Here is a 21,297-nt window from a genome sequence, read left to right as displayed (position 1 = left end):
ATTTTTTTGCTTTTTCTTTAAGCAATAGGCCCATGGTTTTAAAATGCAAACCTATTGTGTCAGGTTTCATATCTGCTGTAACTCTCATCCTACCCCCTTGAAAAATTCATTCATAGACTGAGGAATTCCAAACACTTATTTGAAAACCATTGCAGGGAATACCATGGGGGTCTGTGAAATGGCAGAGTCCCATGAGGAAATGTGATTTTCAGCAAGATCAAGGTGGTGTTGCATATGGACGGTAGGAAGAAGAAACTGAAGCCAGGAGAGCTTTTAGGAGAATTGCTTCCGTGTTCACTGCAGCCACATTCAGAACCAAGGACAATATAGGTACCTTGTAAATATGTGTGGGTTGAAAAAAAATCCATAGCTATCTTAGGAGTCGGTGAAACACTTATTAGGTATCTTATAGGAAAAGTAAGAGAGCCCTACATCATTGTTTATTAACCAAAGATCATCACGACGCAAGTTCAAGGTGTGTCTTGGTGTTTTCATTGAGAGGCCAGAGCATTTGGTTGAAAAGAGTGATTCTGGTGTGCCTGCATGGCTCAGTTGGTTAAGTGTTGGCCTTCGACTCAGGTCATGATCTCGGGGTCCTGGGATCGAGATCCATGTCTGGCTCCTCGATCAGCAGGTAGTCTGCTTCTTCCTCTCCCTCTCCCCCTACCCCCACTGTGGTCTCTCTCTCTCTCTCTCTCTCTTAAATAAATAAATAAATAAATATGAGCTTAAAAAAAAAAAAAAGAAAAGAAAAGAAAAGAGAGATGCTTGCCCCTCTTGGGACCATCCTGATGGGAGAATGAAAACTATGAGCTGACTCTTGGCCATATAGAGTACAGTTTACAAGCATAAACCAGGTGTTTGCCAATTCAACCAAGTTCCAGAAATTAATGTCAAGCCCAAGGCTGAATAAACCAGGAGCTCAGTATCCTCCATGCCTGTCTGGGCAAAAACTGGTAATGTGATGATTTTGTTATTGGTAAGACATGCCAATTTCACACTCATATGGCTAGAGACTCTAGTGTCAGCATAGTAAAAGTATAAAAGAAATAAAATAGAGGCACTAACAACTAACATGTGTATTTGAGACTAACTAGAGTACTATTATTATTATTATTAGCTGCCATTTATTTGGTTCCCACTATGGACCTCCTGTTTTGCTTACATTAACTTTCAACCTTACAAGTGCCTTCTTGGTTTCATTAGTTCAGTCGCCAGACATCCTCCAAGTTCCATTTCACATGCCACTTCCTCCATGAAGCCTCCCTGACCAGCAGTTGCTACCCTCCCATGTCTGCACAGTCCTCATGACATTTGTCACTTTCTTTAGAATTTCTGTTAATTTTGTTCTGCTACTACTTCCCCTTCTAGCCTCTTCTTTGATGGCTGAATCTGTGTTGGGCTCATCCCTTATCTGCCCATTCTTCAAGAAGATTCTTCAAGAAGTACCTATCATTCACCCACTGTCTCAAGGAATTCGGTAGATGCAGCCCTGGTGTCCTTGTGGAGCTAGTTCCTGTTATTATGGAGGAAGCAGATATTTAAACATAATTTCAGGATACCCATACTGATCCCAGATATTTAGGTTGGGTGTTGAAGAATAAGAGGGTAAAAATACAGGCAAAGATTTGAAGATGTTACAACTAAGGTCATGTTTGCACTTGGACAGTAGATTGTAGTTTGGATGGTTGGAGGATGAGGCAGATGGTAAGGAGCAATGGGCGACGAGTCTAGAAAGGTAGTTTTGAAAGTCACACATCCAGCCTCTGCTGCTACAGCCCCTGTGACACAACAGGTGTCAACTGTCTATTGACTGTATTGCTTTCCCTTACAGCATGGCATTTCTTATAAAGCCCTTGCTACCTTCTGTGTAATATTTCAACTCAAAATTTTGTAGAGTGTGGAGAGAGAATAAGAAAGCAAGGTTTTGAAAACCTTGGTTTGAGATTCAATTTCCTCACCCTCTTTTGGCCTCTGTGCTTTTGTTCTAACTGAGAAACCCTCCTTGAAGTCAGTAGAAAGTTTGGGTTCTTGGCACGACATAAGTTCAAGCCCTTAGACATTCTATTTTTAATAGACAGACATGGTTGAGTTTTTGTAAATGAAAAAAAAATCAATAAGGCTTTGATATGAAGACTTTGCTTTTCATTTTTTTTTCTTTTTATTTTGGGTACTTTTTTTTTTTTCTGGTCAGGAGTGAAAGTCACTCTGTACCAAAGAAAAATGATGTCCACAGCTGAAATATGTTTTCACTGATGTTTTTTGATCAGCTCAATGCATACCAAGTGCTTTCAGGGACTCAGGATCCTGCTGGAGCTGGGGCAGGCCTGTGGAAACTAAATTTGTGCATCTCTTGGCATTTTTGTGGACTCCATCATTATTTTAAGGTGTCTGATGGAAGTCAAAGTTTTCATGGTTTATTAAATTTAGAAATAGAACTCACCAGATATGTGGATACTCTTATGTGATGAGCAGAGACTCTTCTCCCCATCCTGGTCTTTTCCAATTATTTCAAACATTTGGTGTCAAACTCTGATGGGTGATTCATCATGTCACTTCTTGAAAACCTTTGATAGGTCTCCATTGTCTACAGGACAAAACCCAGATTCATGGTACACTGCAATTTGTTATGAACCAAAAGCTCTTGGCTAGAAATGGACAGATCCAGGTTCAAGGTACAGTGAGACTGCTGATTGGTTGTGCTGCTCTTCATGGGTATCCATGCCCCTGGGGATTCAGAGCCTCCATAAAGAAATTTTTTTGGGCAAGATGGTCCCTGACTTGTCTTTGGATTCTTTGTTTTTGTTTGAATATTCTATCTCTGCTTAAAATTTTCAAACTTCTCTTCTATCAATATTTACCAGGTGTCTACTATATGCCAGGAGATTACAATACGTTATCCCTTTTGGTCTTTACATAATTATAAGAAATATTTGCATGTTGGATGTTGGAGGAAAGCAAACAGAGATCCAAGGTCATATAGCTGGTACATGGCAGAATTGTGACAGATAGAGTAAGGGTTCAGGAGATATTGGAGCCTAGTTTTGCGGTGCCCAATGTGCAATATTATGAACTTACTAAGTTGATACCACTTAGGCAAATGGAGACTGAATGTTCTCAATGCTGTAATGAGGTGGACATTGATTCTCGTCTTCATTTAGAAATCCCAAGAAAGTTGTTGTCTTATTATTTTAGAGACATAAAATTAAATATATAAGGACATTCTGGTCTAGTGGAAAACATCTTTTATTAGCCCTGAGGACAGAGATTTTGTCTGAGTTTTGTGTGCTCAATACATGTTGAATAAGTTTTTTTAAACAAAGCCTTGGGCATTATTTTTATTTCCATGACTAATTTATTATAATATTTATTATCACCTTAGTGAAGAGGAATAACATTCTAGGATGCCAATTTTCTCAGTAAAATAAGACAGTTAGACACCAGATGATGCTTTCTAATTCTCAGATTCTGTGAAACAATGGGGGGAGTACTACATTGGGAAAAGTTACAAATATGGGATCTGAAAAACTGAAGATAACATTGATTGTCTAGAACAGCTCTTTTGTTGGAACAGGCTGGACTGAAGGAAACTATCAATCCAAACTTCCAAAGCAAGGATCATCCAGCTTCCGGCTATAAGGGAAGAGGACTTACATTCTCACTCAGAGGTTTTTATTCTTTCAATTAAGGACCGCTCTTACATTTTCAAATTCTCTTTCCACTGGCTTCTTCCCCTCAGCCTATTAATACATTTTAAGTCTTTGCATCTTTCAAATAGATTATTTATTTGAGCCCATGATTCCCCCAGTTACTTTTCCCACTGTCTGTCTGAATCAGGCTTTCTTTTCTCTTCTTCACCTCTCATTCACTGTGAAACCTGGAATGTCTAGATGGAAGGCTGTACCACTCCACTGACGTGGCATTTCTCAAGACCTCCAGCTTTATCTTTCCTGGGAATCCCGGTGTTTCCTTTCTGGACTTCTTGGCAATCCTCAGTGCTCCCTGCTTCTTGAAATGCTCTGTCCCCCAGGTTTTCATCCTCCTGCCCTCATGATCTCCTGGTGTACGTCACTCCACGTCTCAGGTCTTCTCTGCGGGTTCTACTTTCTCTGCCCATTTAAATATTAAATGGGGCAGGGTTCTGCTTTCAGTCTTCGCATTTACACATGCTATCCCTGGGTGATTTCTCCTTTCCCAAAGCTCCAGTTGATGACCTTTTCTAAATCTCTGAATTTCTGACTTCTATATAATGGTCTCCTAAATAGGGGTATCTCAGACATCACATGGCTGAAACTGACATCATTCCACAGTCCTCATGTTCCCTCTTCCTCTTTTCTCTATCTTAGTGAGTGGATCTTCATCCACCCAATTACCTGGACCAAACCTGAAACATCATCTTGGATGATAATAGTAATAGTTAGCATTGTTTGTGCCTGGCACTATGCTAAATCTTTACATGAGGATTCTATTTAAAAGTCACAACACCCTAATCATGAGATTTCTGTTACTTCTTGTTGACATAAAATGATCTTTTGATCATTCACTGCGGCCTTTTCTCTGTGTTTCACTCTTCAGTATTTATGTCTCTGCCTAGAAAATTAAGGGATTTGGCTGAACTATTTCTATTGTTACTACTTGATGTCATTTTTTTAAAAAATTTGATCTCATTTTTTATTTCTTTTTTAAAAGACTTTATTTATTTGATAGCGAGACATGAGTGGGGTAGGGGAGCAGAGGGAGAGGGACAAACAGACTCCCCACTGAGCTGAGAGCCTGGCGTGAGGCTTAATCTCAGGACCCTGAGATCATAACCTGATCTGAGGACAAAAGCTCAACTGACTAAGCCAGCCAGGAGCCCCTCGTTTCTAACTTCTAAGTTTGAATTAGAGGACCTTACTCTCTGATTATGGAATATCCTGCTATTTCCCTCTCTGTGCACTCATGATGTCCTAGTTTCATTTCTTTCTACTTGTGTGTAGCCCCAGTGATATGCAGGACCCTTTTCTATTGTTGCATCATTTTATCCCCCACATACAGCACAGTGCTGTATGCTTTCCATAAATGTTTGTTACACAAATAACCACATTCTTGTTTTAAGCTTTCTTATCCATTTATGGTTGACTTTTACTTAGCCTCTCCACATTGGAAAACAATTAACTGTTAGCTTGTAAATTTAAACATGCACATTCTCTACAATCTTGTAATTGCACTTCTAGGTACACACTGAAGACAAACTTTTGTAGATGTGTATCAGGGGACATGTTTAAGGAGGCAAATAACAGTACTTTTTTTAATAGTACATAATTAGGAACCACTAGAATGTACACTAAGGGAGGTAGATGAAGATGGGGTATATTTATGCAACAGAATATTACATAGCAGTGAAAACAAATGATTCACCCACAAGACAGAGATAAATCTTAATAACATAATTTTTAGTTAAAAAGCAAGATCTGGAAGACTACCTGTATTATGACAGCCTTTTTGTAAAGTTAAGACATAAGCAAAACTAAATAATATATAGTTCAGACATATGTGCTTGTGTGCATAGCATGAGTTCATGATGAAACTTATTTATAAAGCAAAGTTTGTAGAACACAATATTTAAAGTAGTTTTTATCTCTGGATTTGGTTCAGTGGTGAAGGCAAAAAAATTGGGATGAGAAGACTACTAGATTCAATACATGATAATGTTCTTATTCATGGGTTGGGTGATGGATGTATATATCCTCTTTACTTGATAAAATAATAATATATAAAGTAAAAGAAAGTGTGGAATATGGTAATAGTGTTTCTTGAGCCAAGAATTATAAATTGCAATTAATCTATTTCCTGTGCTTTATGTCCAATAACTAAAAACACAAAAATCAAATTCTGATTTGCGTCTTCCCATAACCTGTACGACAGTATATTAAGTTTCTCCCTGATTCACATCAGGGTGGTGCTAGGATTTAGAAGGAGATGTAAGGAATTAAAATGATATGCAGAATATTTCACAAGGAAAACATGAACATCCATCCATCCATCCATCCATCCATCTCTCCATCCATCCATCCATCCATCCATCCATCTCTCCATCCATCCATCCTTCCATCCGTCTCTCCATCCATCCATCCACCTATCCATCCATCCATCTCTCCATCCATCCATCCATCCATCCATCCATCCATTCATCCATCATCTAACAAATCTCTCTGCCTTTTACTCCTAGGTAACTGATGGATTTAAAACTTGTTTATAAATTTCTTGAGGTCAAGGACGACACTTTCTTCTTTGCACAATGCACAGTATCTTTCCTTGTCACAGCTACAAAAGTGTCAGTTATAGAAAAATAACACACATTTAACAAGTTTGGAACTTTAACCATTTTCACTTTAAACAGGATATCGTTCATGGTACACATTTCACAGATGACAAAACTAAGGTCTGGACAAAGTAATAAGCCTACCTGCATTCACATAATGAATTAAGGGCAGATCTTGGAAAGAGCACAGCAGTTCTCCAAACTGGTTTGCACGTTGTGCTCACATAGGACCTCTGAAAGCATACATATGTCTGGGTCCCACTGCCAGAGAGTATGACTTAATTGCTCTGGAAAGGGGCTTAGAGATGGAATGTCTTGAATGAGCTTTGCAGAAGATTTGAATGTGTATAACTACTAACTCTCCAGCCCATGTTTTCCCTGTTAGGTGTCCTGTGGATTGGATTATCCACTGATATAAATAACAGCCAAAGTAAGGTTGTTTCAGGCATCCATGTAAGTCCCAGGGTGGAACCTGCCCAGCTTCCCAGGACATGGAAACAACCAGAAGCAGTTAAAGAGTTACTGAACGTGCAATAGGAAGAGAATGGGTTTGACGGATTCAGAAGAGAAGCTGGAGTCTCCCTTGCACATCATGGCGTTTTGAAGAATGTAACTCAGTCCTGACCTTTATTCTGTGCTCTGGATAATTTAAAAAGAGAATTTCTTCATAAATCTTCCATGCTTCATTCAAGGGAACTTCCTGTGATGAGAAATTCTAAAAATTATGATGTTTGGAGAATAAACCAAGTTAAGTTCCTTCCTTCTTCTTTTTTTCCTTCCTCCCTCCCTCCCTCCCTCCCTCCCTCCCTCCCTCCCTCCCTCCCTTCCTTTTCTCCTTTCCTGCCTTCCTTCCTTTCAGTTCATCATCAACGAGCCATTGATTGAGTGCCTACTGTGTGCTGCAGTGTTGCTCAGATAAAAAAGTAGTGACTGAAGAGAGAAGTGGGTACATAGAGTTGAAGACACACAGTCTTTACCTCAAGAAGCTCTTACACTTGAGTAAATTGAGAACCCTTTAGTGGGAATGTCTTGCCAGAGGACACAGAGATGGTCAAGCAGCTTGCTCATGATTCCAAAGCCGGTCACTATTTATGTATTCACACAATCATATATATTTTTGTAAAATTTACAAAATTATGATTTTTCTGTATCCTTTCCAAAAGGAGTCTCCCAAATTGTATAAGATTTTGGATTTACACAGCTTAGGCTGTGTCTGCTCTTACCCTATCTGTTTTCTACCTTTTTTTTTCCTTCAGCACTTGTGAAAACATATTTCCTCGGGGCGCCTCGGTGGCTCAGTGGGTTAAAGCCTCTGCCTTCAGCTCAGGTCATGATCTCAGGGTCCTGGGATCGAGCCCTGCATCGGGCTCTCTGCTCGGCGGGGAGCCTGCTCTCCCCTCTCTCTCTGCTTGCCTGTCTTCCTGCTTGTGGTCTCTCTCTCTGTCAAATAAATAAATAAAATCTTAAAAAAAAAGAAAGAAAGAAAACATATTTCCTGCCTGGCTGTGCTAGATGCTTCAATGCAAGTACTGAAACTTCATAGGCTAGCACACAGTGCAAGTGGCATGGGGCTGGTGGGGCCAGAGAAGATAGCCTGGGGCATTTTTCTTAGTGGATTCCCATCTACAGAGTCACCAAACACAGTATTTTAAGTGCTCTAAGAAGTAAAGAGAACTGCACAATTTTTATTAAAACCTGAGTTTTTGAACTTACTTAACCCAGATTCAGGAAACATATTTTTCTTTTGGTCTAAAACCTGGACCTAGTGTTCCTATAGAGTGCACTTCGAGGATCCCTGAGTGAGGCAGGCATGTGGATGGGCTCAGCAGTTCACCCTGGTGTTGGAAAAAACAGTAGAGTTTACATTAATTATGAAGTGATCATTATAGATCCCCAGTTATTGGTCAGACCCTGAACTAGAGGCTGGGATTCAACAGTGAGCAGAAACAGGTACAGTTCCAATTCAAGGAGCTCATGAAAAAGTTGACATGTCAAATAGATGCACAGTTATCAACTATGACACATGGTATAAAATAAAAGCATAGAGAACGAGGGAACCCCTTATGAAAAGGGGGTAGAATTTGGTCTTGCAAGTCTTTAAACATACTTGAAAGAATGACAAAAGATTTGAAATCTGAAGAATGAATAGGAGATTAGTAGATTAGCCTGGAGAGCAGCAAGAGAAGCCCAGGCAGCGGGAATAGCATATATAGAGTTCCCTAATGGTGAAGAAGCATGTCACAGCTGAGGACCTAATGAAGCAGGTTGAACCATCCCCACCCCACACTTTGCTTGGTTCTAGAGTCTTCTGGGCATTTTATTGTTCTAGCACCAGAAGGATGATGTGCTGACTCTGAATCACATCTATGGACTGTTGGATAATATCCTCATGTTACTGACCTGAAGACATTTTAGAACTTTAGAGATATGTTTGTTTCCATGCCAACAACACTGGGTTCACAAGACAAGTGCCATATGCTCCTTTGGGAGGGCTTGGTCCATGCTCTGCTCTGTACACCTTATCCATAGAAGAGATTTCTTTTAGTTTATTACCTCCATTTTGTGGGAAGAGTGTAAAGTGTTTTTTTTCTTCTTTTTACTATTGTAAAAATATTTATGATATTGCATTTAAAAAGATGAGAATAGGAGCCCTCCTTTTTATTTATTTATTTATTTGACAGACAGAGATCACAAGTAGGCAGAAAGAGAGGAGGGAGAAGGCTCCCTGCCGAGCAGAGAGCCCGATGCGGGGCTCGATCCCAGGATCCTGAGATCATGACCTGAGCTGAAGGCAGAGGCTTTAACCCACTGAGCCATCCAGGCGCCCAAGAATAGGAGCCCTCCTATAGAAAGAATGTCATACATGACAATGTGGCTAGCGCCATCCTTGGCATATGGAAGATGTGCATTAAATGTTTGTAGAATGAGATACCTGTAGGGCATTTGAGTTTGAGGTGTCAATGACACATCCTCTCTTCATCCCCAGCGGGGGTTGATGCTGCAGTTACTATGTGCACCTCAATTTGATTTGGCATTTGCGTATGTCACTCTTCTGTAGACTGTTCCCTTCTTCAGTTCCACACTCTGTGCCTAAAGAAAAGAGACACCATCCTATGCCTGGACTAAGTTTGAGGAATATTGCTGCAGACCAAGATGCCAGACGACCGAGGCCTTGCTCATCAGGAAGGGAGATTTCCTCTGGAGAGGAGCTTGGAAGGGAAACTGTCATCTGAATCAGGGCAAGGGCTTACCTTTTTTTGGCTCCTCCAGAAAATGACCCTGAGGCCGGATGGAGTACCAGTATTTACTTAAAAGATGATTCCAGGAGATACTAGCAGAGGAGGGGTGCCATAAGACAGAAGGGGGAAGGAAGCCAGCAGACTGTATGCTGTCAAGAAAGTTACCAATATGGCAACAGAGCTCAGTGCTTCCGAGGAAACTGGCATGCAGGGTAGAACACCTTGGATGCAAGGTACCAGGGTATTAGCTACTCCCTCTGCTTCTTTCTTTCTTTCTTTTTTAAAAAAGATTTTATTTATTTATTTGACAGACAGAGATCACAAGTAGGCAGAGAGGCAGGCAGAGAGAGAGGAGGAAGCAGGCCTCCTGCTGAGCAGAGAGCCCGAGGTGGGGCTCGATCCCAGGACCCTGGGATCATGACCTGAGCCGAAGGCAGAGACTTTAACCCACTGAGCCACCCAGGCACCCCCTCTGCTTCTTTCTTTGATGGGCGCCACTTTTAGGGTCTTCCAGTTTGCACATGTGTAGGCAGAGCCGAGGAAGAGCCTGCCCTGGGTAGAGGTGGGTTCTGAGCAGATATGAGGGGTCGCCGATAGTGTCTGCCATGGAGTCCCTTCCATGTGAGCCTGGACTGCCAGTGGTCCTGGGGAAACAAAAAGAAGAGGCAGAAATGAATGGCAAATTGACTGTGCATGTTAGAGAGGAGTCCTTTTTGGTAAGAGGGAGGCACTCACCTAATGAGGCCATGACAAGCAAACAAGGCAAACCTCCACATTTGATGTACACAGTGCCCCGATAGCTTGCCATTATGTCAGCTCCTTTCTATTTCCCAGGTGATGCCACATCATTTTCTCATGGTAATAAGTATCAAGAAGCTGTCAGTGTTGTTTCTTCTTATTCCGCCTTTTACTTTTTAATCACACCAACAATTTTTGACTTACTCTTTCCATTCAGCAAAACCTCTGTAGGCTGGAGATGGGAAAATCTGTGAGAAAGGGCACTTGGGGCAAGTGTTGGACAGGAGAAACATTTTACAATTTAATAAGATAGGGGAATGCACATTTAAAAAAAAAACAGAAAGCATTGAATAAACTAAAAGTACTACAGCCATAGTTGAACTATAGATAGAGTCAAGTTTTCCAAATGCTGGAGTTTTTTTGTTTGTTTGTTTGTTTTTGTTTGTTTGTTTGTTTGTTCGTTTGTTTTTGTTTTGTCTTGTCTTGTTTTTGGAGCAGAGGTGACTTGTTGCCTTGGGGCTGGCTGAAAATAGAGTGTGGAAGTTGTGGTTATCATCATACTGACCCTAACCTGGACAGATACACTTGGGTCTTTATCTAAGAAACTTACAGCCTGGCTGCCTGAGATCTCTTAGACCTTTGGGTGAGGAAAAAACAGAAATGGGGTATAACTGAACAGGTCGACATTATTTTTCACTTCATAATATTAATAATGTCTAATGTCACTTTTCTGACAACTCTTTACTGCCACCCATAAAATCAAGTTATTTCTGGATGGGAGAGATCAGGGAACAGAGGTACATCCATCTATTTTCCATTTAACCAACATCGTTGAGGTACTTCTCTCTGCCAAGATCTGTGTAGAAAACAAAGTGGATACAGAGTACCAGACATCATCGGCCCTGCCTGCGGAAATTTACAGCCCAGTGGGGAAGATGACAAGTAATGGGACATACTTATGAGAAAGCCGGTAGCTCTTGCAGTAGAACCTTCTACAGTGGGTGATGGATGGAACTGCTGAAGATGAGACTCAGGGCACGAGTAGTAAAAACGGGCAATGAGGACTTTGTTCCAGTGGGATTTTCTCCTGGCCCATGTGGCCTGAGCAACTGTGATTTCTTCTTGGGTGGCTGAAAGTAGGCACAATTTGGGGATTTGGTTGAAAGACGATGAGTTCTGTTCTGTGTTTGGGGCAACCATTTGGGATGCACCCGAGGGGAAAGAGAGAGAGAGAGATGTAGGCTGAGAAATGGGACTCTAATGTCAACAGCATGGGTTTCTTTCTGTGGCTACTGGGTGGAAAAGGATTCATTTCACTAAAATGGGGAATATTAGAATAGGGAAAATAAGATGAGGCAAGAAGGAGACTAGAGCAAGAAGATCATAGGATTTGATTATCAATATTTTTTATCAATTTTTTTCTCAGGTGGGGGTGGGGAAGGTGTTAATATTCTGTTTGGTGCCATTTATTTCCCACAACACCTTGGTGACTGTCAGGGCTACTCCCATTATAGAGATGGGGAACAGAGACCTAGAGTGGTTGAATGGAAGGCTGATGTAATGTATCTGTTGGGAAGAATGGGACTGATGTATGACTTCCTTCTTCCTTTCAGCACTCAGAACACTGAGAGATAAGGCATGGGAGACAGAATAGTAACATTCCAAATGTCAGCTTTATTCCACATAAAGCTGATTGGAAACTCTAGTTTAGATGTGTGACTGCTGTGGATATCCTAAGATTTCACTCTGGAGTTGAATCTACCAGCTCTCTCGTGGCCAGTGCTCTTGGGAGGCGAGCACATAGAACTAAGCTCATGTAATAGAGGGGTGGACTAGCCTGAGGCCAGAAGAGGCTAATCCCTGTGTACCACTGGTCTTTGTTCCAATCTTACCCATCAGATAATGCCCCTTCTCTAGAATGATGAGCGGTGGGCAGAGAGAAAGTGAAATTTTTTTCTGTAGTGATTTTCCCTCTTAGAGAATAGAGTAGGGGTTTCTTCCCATTCAAGGAAATATAACTATTGGAAAAGCTACTAACCTCTTGATGACATCTAGTCAATGGAATGTGAACTTAGGTCAGTCTGACTCCTCTGAAGTAGAGAGGACCAGTTAAGAGCATGGACTTTGGGTCAATAACATTAGACATTTCTAGGCACACAATTACTTCTCCTGCCTAACATCTCACTTGGATGATCCCTTCTAGGAAGGACCATCCTTTTGGAAACTTTACCCTAAATTCCCATCCTAGTCTTATCTCTGTTCCTTTCCATGGGTACCTCATTGTCTTCTGCGAGCTCTGACTGCATCCTAGAACAGAGAGAGTGTTAGTGGGGGATTGGGTGTGAGTCTTCCTTTCTCCTTCAGTAGTGTTTGGAGTTAGTGTTCTTTTGCTCTGTTACCAAGAGCAAGGTTGACAGGCTTTACTGTGACTCTATGGTGTAGGAGCCACACTCCATGCATGAGAGTACTGGAGCTTTTCTATCTTCCAGCCACAGCACTGTTGAAGAGGAGATGTCATGTATGGTGGAAAGCCAGGCCTCTGGGCATTTTACGCCCTGGTTTACTGGCTGGGGGCTTTCCTGCTTCTCTTTGCCCTGAGTTCATCCAGTCCTAACTCAGCACTTCTCAGTTTAACCACATCAACCCAACTCACTCTTTCCAACTTTCTTCAGCCAACTCAAATTATGCATTACACAGAGGAGATCCTATGTAAGTCACAAAAGAGAACTATGTAAATACATTATTTAAACATTACTGAACACCTATGATATGCTAGATAAGTACAACATTGGAATAAATGCAGGATATTGTGGAGGTACTAAAAAAGCACATTATTATTATTATTTTTTATTATGTTATGTTAGTCACCAAATAGTACACCATTAGTTTTTGATGTAGTGAGGAAGTACATTTGACATAATTACAGAAATTTTCCAGAGGAATTGATATTTGAACTTTGTTTTAAAGAAGAGATTATGCTGAGTGAAATAAGTCAAGCAGAGAGAGTCAAGTATCATATGGTTTCACTTATTTGTGGAGCATAACAAATAACATGGAGGACAAGGGGAGATGGAGAGGAGAAGGGAGTTGGGGGAAATTGGAAGGGGAGGTGAACCATGAGAGACTATGGACTCTGAAAAACAACCTGAGGGTTTCGAAGAGGCAGGGAGTGGGAGGTTGGGGGAACCAGGTGGTGGGTACTAGGGAGGGCACGGATTGCATGGAGCACTGGGTGTGGTGAAAAAACAATGAATACTGTTATGCTGAAAAGAAATAAAACATTAAAAAAAAAAAAGAGTGATTCATAGTCATGTAGGCCAAGAGGGAAGACAAAGACATTCTGGACAGAAGAAAGAATGCTGACAAATGCTCAGAGATGATGACAAGTGTAGGGCATTCTAAAAACTCAGAAGTTCAGTGTGAGTACAGCAGGAAATAGGCAGGCGAACAGTTGGGCGGGCTGGCACGTGAGGGGCTGAAGCAGGGAGGTTGGGGGTGTGGAGTGTGGGTCACAGAGGGCACGCTGTGCCATGCTCAGGAGTCTGGGATTTACCTTGAAGGAGCTGATCTCTGATCCTGATGCACTGTCTTACATAGATGGTATTCCTGGAGTCACACGATACCTGACTAAAGGCGTCTAGTCCCCGTCTACACTCTCACTGGGGACTGGAGTGCTCACTTCAAGCTGTCTCTTCTGCCTCCCACCCACTCCCACCACCTTTTGGTGACTTCCTAATTGCTATCTTTCTGGGTTGGTACTTCTTTCTGGATTTCCAAACAGTGAATACAACCCAATCCTTGTATTTGCTACCCAATCCTTTCTAGAAGCAAAGAGCCATTCTGGTTCACCGATATTTGATGTTTGATTGTCATAGCATGGGGTTATACCTTTTATTAGTCTTCTCATAGACCCATGATATACAGAATAAATATTTATATTTCAACACAAATGGAACTCTCACTTTACCTATTTTTGGTGTACCCAACCTTTCTAATATAGAGAAGAAATTCAACAGCAGTCTCCCACTTGCAATGAAGAAATGAAGTACAAAACAAAACAAAAAAATGCATACACTTAGTGGGAAGCTTGACATCACCTACTGCCCCTTCCCCTAAACTTGCAGAGAAGAAACACCATTTGCAGACAAGGCAGAGCTAGGGCTGAGAAACAGGTCTCCTATTGCCTGAACTTGGGCTGCTTCACAATCCCAAAGGATGGGACTACAGGATCTGTTGGAAGATAAATCTCTGCTGATACCAGGAGAGAGTCCATGCAGCTAGATGCATGGTACCACTGAGGCTCCCTGCAACCTAGGTCATTCCACCCTGAATAATATCTAATTATATACTTCCATGGTTACTTTCAGAGATAATAACGAGTCCCCTAGCCCCCAAAAACATCACAAGGACTTTAGGAAGCACGTCGAAGAGAGAGCAAAACAAAACCACACAATTACCATGTTCAAGCAAATAATCAGAGGCGAAATTGGCTACTGAGGCATATTATCTCTCACTAATTATCATTTTAAATGATGAAAAACTCAAAATGAATGGTACTTTCTCCACCCCTGTGCTGCACAGAGAGCTCCTTTTCCCAACTCCAGGAACTAAGGGCCTAATTATTTGCACTTAATAATTCAGCCGCATCTCCTTGGCACAAATTCCATTTGTTGCTGTAAATGGGGGCCACACTTCTCACAGAAAGTGCAGTTGTTAAAAATAAAACCCTGCCTCCCCTTCCCACTCCCTAGCATGAAGAATGACTATAATTAAGAACAGCCCAATTAGCAGCCTAAGCTCAGATTTCTTTGACCACCCCCCCCCCAAACCCAGCAAAGAGTACCTACTCTTTGCCTCTGGTGGGATGTCACAGAGAAGTCAAATTCAGACAAGTACTTCAAATCACTTTGGGCTTCATGAAAGTTTATCTGCTGTGTCCCCTGTCACATATTTCCAAAGAGGGTTTAAATAAGCACTAGAGTACCAAGTCCTAAGCACTGAGTACAAATTACTTATTCAAATAAGGTAGTTTTCCTCAAAGGATTCTAAGCTGTTATTTAGATGGAAATGATGAATGGTATTTTTTTCTTAAATTTCTTTTCAGTGTATCAGAATTCGTTGTTTATGTACCACACCCAGTGTTCCATGCAATACGAGCCTGGTGTGGTGGGTATTATGGAGGCACGTGTTGCATGAAAGGTATTTTTTACTCACTCACAGAATCAGGGTCTCACTTACTGAAAGGGCACTGAGTTAGCACCTGTCTGGGCTCAAGCAGAGGGAGATGAATTCATAAACCACTGGGGAGCAGTGGAGTAATTACAGTGGAGCTACAGAGTTTCTGTTGTGGGGCAGACAAGGGAAATATTCATGAACATGAGTGCATTTCCTAGGTCCACTTCTGGAAGCTTGGGTCTGGTTTTAACAGAAAAAAGATGGAATTCCTTTATTGGGTTACTTGCAAGGCAAATGGAACCAGGAGGGTAAACTTCCTGCAAAAGATTCTCAAGGCACTTCTCACTCTGTTCCAAATCTTTTTTATTTATTTATTTTTTTATTTATTTTCAGCGTAACAGTATTCATTGTTTTTTCACCACACCCAGTGCTCCATGCAATCTTTGCCCTCCCTAATACCCACCACCTGGTTCCCCCAACCTCCCACCCCCCGCCCCTTCAAAACCCTCAGGTTGTTTTTCAAATCTTTTCAGCTATATTTTCCATGTAAGTCTACATTCACACTCTGCCTTGGCCATGCCAGACACTCAACGCTTCCCCACTGCAGTGCACCTTGATGTCTTGCTCTTGTTTCTTCCACTGACACCCCCTTCCTGCTCTTCTGTGCCTCTGGAATTCTGAACCATCTTTCGAGGTCTGCGCAAAGCAGCATGCTGGTGTGGAAGGAATATGGATTTTAGAGAAAAGCTGTCTTCAGTATTGGCTCTGACACTGACTAGCTATGGGCAAGTTGTTTATTCCCTATGAGCTCAGTTTTCTCATGTGTGAAGACAAGGATAAAGGTCCCTGCCTCAAAGAGCTGTTGCAAAGATTAAGTGAGCAAATGCAAAAAGACTCACAAGATAGGGAATATGGTGGGTACGCCATAATGGCTATTTTCTGCTCTGCCTTTGGGGAATTGAACCACAGCAAATTAGATTAGGAAACATGCAAGGATTTGCTCTTGCCTTTAAGAAAGAAGGATGTCCTGCCATTTGTGACAACATGGATGGGCCTTGAGGACATTATGCTGAGATTAGTCAGACAGAGAAAGACAAATCCTGCATATTGTCACTGATATGTGGAATCTAACAAAACAAAACAAAACAAAACAAAACAAAACAAAACAAAACAAAAAACTTACCAAAACAGAGAGTAAAATGAGGACAGGGGTGGGGGAATAGGAGAGGTGTTGTTTAAGGGTACAAGCCAGTGACTAGTGGTTGGTAACCCTAGACATCTAGTACATAGTATAGTGAATATAGACCACAATTTGTATTATAGTCATCTACTTGCTAAGAGGCTAGATCTTAATCATTCCAACCACAAAAAAGAAAGGACAATAATGTGATATGATAGAGGTGCTGTTGCTATGCTGACAATCACATTACAATATACACCTGTATCAAATCAGTATGTTGTACTTTTTAAATTTACACAATGTTATATGTCAACTCAATTTCAACAAAAATAAAACAAACAAAAAACAACCACCAACAACAAAAATAAATATACAAGGAGCTCAAGCTCTACCAAGATATAAACCATCTCTTGTGGTCCTTGCCCCAAGCCAGCAGCTCTCTGAGACCTGGAACACCCATGACAGTGCTGATTTCCTAGGTCTGGGGATAAGATTCAGGACACATGCAACAGAGCGGACCAACATTGTGTTGTAGAGTCTAATTGTGAACAACTCATGCTCGAGGGGTAGATTCATCTTTGAATGTCCGGTGACTGGCATGATGCCTTTCATTGAACACATGACTGAACTGAATGAATTACTGAATACATAATATTCTGGCACCCTTCATCAACTAGTCCAAAGTATGTGCTTAATACATTATTGTTGATTATTAGAATTAATGAATGAATGATTTGTGCTACATGTGAGAGAAAGTTTATGATTTAGTGAGATGTGCAGGAAATTTGGGATCAGATAGAATTGGGTTTTATTTAAGATCTGCCTACCATTTATTCTCTGTGTGACCTTTACCAAGCCAAATATGAACTACCCCAAGACTTGGACTAGCAGAGGTCATGAGCGGACAATGGTCTCTCTCTCTCTGGCACCCAGAATGGGCTTTGGGTGTGCCATGGTCCCCTCCACTCCCTATTGTCACCCTATCTACTATCTACCTGCAAACTAGATGCTGAAGTAAATTCACACAGGGCCTTCATGGAGGAGGCCATCCTTGAGTTGGGTTTTGGAGGATAAGGAAGAGTTAGTCAGAAGTTAGTGGGGGAGGAGGGAACCATAGTTCAGGGATCATGGTTCATTCAGGAGGCAGGAGACATGTGCTGATAAATGAAGATGGTCAAATGGTGGTAGGTATGAGATGGTCAAGATGGGTTGAAGGTACAAAGACAATTGTTGATGAGGAATCTAAGTGAAACCAGAGCATCGGTGGTCTTACAAGACCCTCTAGGATTCAGATCATGTAAAATCAGGTTATTTAATGAGGCCTTGTTGTATTCCTGGCAATGTGCTAGTCACAGGACAACGATGGACGAGGAGGATGTGGTCCCTGTGCCTGGAGCACACAGTCCCACTGGGAACAGGCAGACATAGAACAGAAAATGTCAGTGTAGCACACTGAATGCTGTCAGGGAGGTAAGTACAGGCAGCTGGAATATATAGTAAAATCCTCACCACCATCCTCTGATGTAGCTACAGTTATAATCACCACTTTACAGATGGAGAAACCAAGCTTTGCTTGACTCCCAACCTTGAGCTCATCTACTGCACAAGAGACGGCAGACAAAATGCCAACCACAGTGACTGTGTTCCAAGCTGTGCTTTGGGTGTGGAATCTCCCTTCTGGGCTTCGAGGCTACTGAGAGGCAAACTCACCCCACCACCCAAGTTGATCTAGCTGCTGGGGGGGAGGGTGGGTGTCCCGAGTGGGTTGGGTCTCTGCATGTTCTGCAGTGCCCACTCCTTGGTACCTTTTTACCTCCCATCTCCCTCTGACCCTTGACATGCTGCCAGGCCGTTGCTTAGCAACCTCTCCAGCAAGACTGTGTATCCTGGCATAGATTGCTGTTATGCATGGGGAGAGATTTCTCCCTCCTCTCTCTCCTGCTTTTTAAGCAAAGAGACATCCTAAAATAGGGCATATTTTTTCTGTTTCTTTTCTTCTTCTCTTTTTTTTTTTTTTGACAGACAACTTCTGTGTAAATGTTGAAATCTGTGTTGTCTGTCAGGAGCAGTCAATCTGAAAACTTTGCTGAAGAGAATTATATTTAGTAACGGGTGACAAAGAGAAGAAGACATTGAGATGTCAATTATTCTGGTGAGTTAATGCAAAAGCTGGGTGTTTAAATCAAGTGGTTTAGGGATATGAGAAGGAAAAGGAGAGGCTCAGTGCAGATCTTTGTATTTGAAGCAGGTCAAGGCTCTAATTTGGTTAAATCCATTTGTCGCTAAGGATGTTCACTGTGTCAGCCTAACCCCGTATCTACAGGTGCTGCTTGGTGGTCATTCTTGTAGGAAAAGGTGCTGGATTTATAAGCCAAGAGGCCATATTTGAGGCCCAACTCTGGATTTTTCATATTAAGACACTGGTATGGCCTTACTCTTTACTAAAATAGCAAAGATTTCTGAATGAGTTGATATATATCCTGCCCCTCTTGACCTCTCCCCAAGTCCCTTCCAGATTCTTCCCAGGACCCTCAAGACCTCCACAATCTCCTCTCTGCCCCTTCCCCTGTTCTGCACAACCTGGGGCCTCCATGACCTTGTTCAAATGCTCTTTTGCATGGTCAGCCCCAGCGCTGTCCCGCTTTTGGAATCCAGCCACCCCCACGCCATAGCACCACAGTAATACTTCTCAACTGGGGGCTACTTTGTTCCTAGGGGACATTTGGCAATGCTTGCATTACTTTCGGTTCTCACAACTGAGAGGAGAAGAGTGCCACTGGCTTCCAAGAATACTTCTAAACATTCTACAAATCATAGGGCACCTCCCACAATGAAGAATGGTCTGGCCCCAACTGTCAGCATTTCTGAGGTTGAGAAGACCACTTGACAATGCTTGTTGGAGTGATGCTTGCATTTTCCAGTCTTACAGAGTGCCTCACATGCTCAGCTGCTCAGCAAATCATTCTTTCATACGTAAATGGCTGAAAAGGATGAATACACCTCATTATGGAGCCAATATTTTCCTTTCTAGCTTCAAAATTCTAAGACAGAACACTGTTCCAACAGCTTGGTTGGCATATCATTCCATGCCAGATTTATTTTGGATATCAACGAGGATTCAAAAGTATTGGCGACGTGACTAAATTTATTACTGAGCAAGAAACACTGGAGATTAAGTCTCTTAACCAATCTCTTAGGCATGATTCTGCAGCTGGTCTAGTCTGCAGCTGCCCATAGAATTTTGTCTGTAGCCCTTTGGATGGCTGTTCTAGTTCGCACCATCCTCCTTGTTTCAACCTATCTTGAATGATGTCCAGACAATTGGCTCTTATAAAACATGCCTAGGAGAACCAACATTTCCATTCTCCTATGTAATGAGTTGAACAGTAGCCTCCCAGAAGGTAGGTCCAAATCCTAAGCCCCCAGTAACTGTGGCTGTGATCTTATTTAGAAAAAGTTAGTTAACGGCATAGTTAAGTTAGAGATCACAAGATGAGATCGTCTTGGATTGAGGGTGGGTCCTAAGTTCAAAGACTTGTGTCCTTATAAAAGAATGGCAGAAAGAGACTTGGTACACAGCGACACAGAAGATAGAAGGCAATAGGAATACAGAGGCGGAGATTGGAGTGTCTACAAATCAAGCACTCCAAGGATTGTAGGAGTCACCAGAAACCAGAAGGAGACATGACACTGATTCTTCCCGTGACGATCAATTTTATATGTCAACTTTACTGGACTGTGGGCTTCCCACTTATCTAATTAAACATTATTTCTGGGTGTGTTTGAGAGACTGTTTCTGGAAGACATTAACTTCTGAACCAATGGGCTCAGTAAAGCAGATTGCCCTCCCTTGTGTGTGTGGGCATCATCCAATTGGGGGTCTGGGTAGAAGAAAAGAAAGAGGGATGGAGATTTCACACCTTCAGCCTGAATGCTCACCTGGGGCATTGGTTTTCTTCTGTGCTTAGACTGAGACTTTGTTTCTTTTTGGACTCCAGTCGAACTGCAGCCCTGGTTTTCTGGGTCTCCAGCTTGTGGGTGCCAGATTATGGGACATATCAGCCTCCATAAACATGTGGGCTAATTCCCGTTTCTTCTCTCTCTGGAGAACCCTGACTTGTACACTCCCTCAGAGCCTTTAGGAGGAACTAACCCTGCTGACAACCTACTTTCACACTTCTGACTCCCAGAATTATGAGGGAATGACTTTCACTTGCTTCAGGCCACTTAGTTTGTGGTAATTTGTTACAGCAGCCCCAGAAAACTAATACATCTGTATATCTCCTCATCTTCCTGGGTCCCATCTTCCTGGATGGCATCACTGACCTGCCTGGTGTTCAAGCAACAATCATATCCCGATTCCTTCACTCCCACTGGGCCTGTGGCATCCAGCAAACTAATGAGTCCTGCCAAGTGTATTCCCTCTGTAGCATTTCCGTCTTCCCCACCGACCACACTCTGCAATGCCAGAGTCTAGTTTGAGGTCTCGGTAATATCCATCTGGTTCACCGATGCAGCCTGCCCCCTCCCATGCCTTGCCAGTCTACCCTCCTCCATCCTGCTGCTCTGAACTGCAAAGCTGACCAGATCCTGCTTCAAATGCTGGACCAGGTCCTCCTTATAATTAGGAAGTGCTCAAACTCTTTGGAATATGTGTCTTT

This window comes from Martes martes (genome assembly GCF_963455335.1).
Source record: "Martes martes genome assembly, chromosome: 4".
In the NCBI taxonomy this organism is placed as follows: domain Eukaryota; kingdom Metazoa; phylum Chordata; class Mammalia; order Carnivora; family Mustelidae; genus Martes; species Martes martes.
This window is presented reverse-complemented; position numbering follows the sequence as displayed.